A 1,184-nucleotide genomic window follows, 5' to 3' on the forward strand; every position below is an offset into this window, starting at 1 on the left:
GTGTGACTGAATTGATTCTGCAGAATGGTTGCTAATATTAATGTAATTTAAGAGGTAAAATACTTTGACATTTTAGTATGTGGCTCAACTATTATGATTTAATGGTATGATAGCATATTCTGCAAAAAAGTGGAAAATACTAATCTAGCCATATATGACGGTAGTATCTATTCCCGAAAGAACAGTTACCGTGTATGACCATGCAGCTTTGCTAGAAATGAAATGATAATTAAATAGACACCCTAGCTGCAAACAGGCGTTGATGTACTTCATTGGGGACATGTTGAAAATGTGTGCCCCGACTGGGACTCGAACCCGGGATCTCCTGCTTACATGGCAGACGCTCTATCCATCTGAGCCACCGCGGGCACAGAGGATAGTGCGTCTGCAGGGACTTATCCCTTGCACGCTCCCTGTGAGGTCCACATTCCCAACATGTCCACACCACTACATTCGTCTAATAGATGTTTGCTCATCATACTCATTACTCGTGGCAGATTAATCTACCAAGTCCCGTACGAGTTCGCGCATAGCGTGTGCGTTCACACAAGAAGGTCAATGGCCGGGAGGCCATATTTTAACTATATATGATGGTAGTATCTGTTCCCGAAAGAACAGTTACCGTGGATGACCATGCAGCTTTGCTAGAAATGAAATGATAATTAAATAGACACCCTAGCTGCAAACAGGCGTTGATGTACTTCATTGGGGACATGTTGAAAATGTGTGCCCCGACCGGGACTCGAACCCGGGATCTCCTGCTTACATGGCAGACGCTCTATCCATCTGAGCCACCGCGGGCACAGAGGATAGTGAGGATAGTGTTGCCAGCGCGTTCTGGATAATATGCATTTGCATGTTGCTTATGCATTTGCATATTTGGCTCCTTTTCACTGGTTATTGCATATTTTAACTAAAAACTAGTGCCGATGCGTAATTTCGCTCTCTGTTTACAATATTTTAAAAATTTAGACAGGCGGTCTCTAATTAGATATAGTTTTGATGTCTCACAGACTGACCATGACCTAGAAGTGCGAGCAATCGCTAACAGAGAAGCCAATGCCTAACGAAATCATTACAGAAGAGGAAGAGGAACAGGCAGACAGAGTCGATGCTCCTGCACCCATGCCCTCCAGTTAATCCCCCCCCCCCCCTTTGTCATACAGAATGCGCCAGCAACAATT

At 44.3% G+C, this 1,184-nt stretch overlaps 2 non-coding genes across 2 annotated transcripts; both read right to left on the bottom strand.

Annotated features, from left to right (window-relative positions):
• Positions 1-294: 294 nt before the first annotated feature.
• On the bottom strand, positions 295-369 carry Trnat-ugu. Its single transcript has one exon. It is a non-coding gene; the product is annotated as a tRNA-Thr (tRNA).
• Positions 370-727: 358 nt separating this feature from the next.
• Positions 728-802, bottom strand: Trnat-ugu. The gene has a single exon. It is a non-coding gene; the product is annotated as a tRNA-Thr (tRNA).
• Positions 803-1,184: the final 382 nt, after the last annotated feature.

The sequence above is a fragment of the Schistocerca piceifrons genome, chromosome 1, assembly GCF_021461385.2.
Source record: "Schistocerca piceifrons isolate TAMUIC-IGC-003096 chromosome 1, iqSchPice1.1, whole genome shotgun sequence".
Classification (NCBI taxonomy): domain Eukaryota; kingdom Metazoa; phylum Arthropoda; class Insecta; order Orthoptera; family Acrididae; genus Schistocerca; species Schistocerca piceifrons.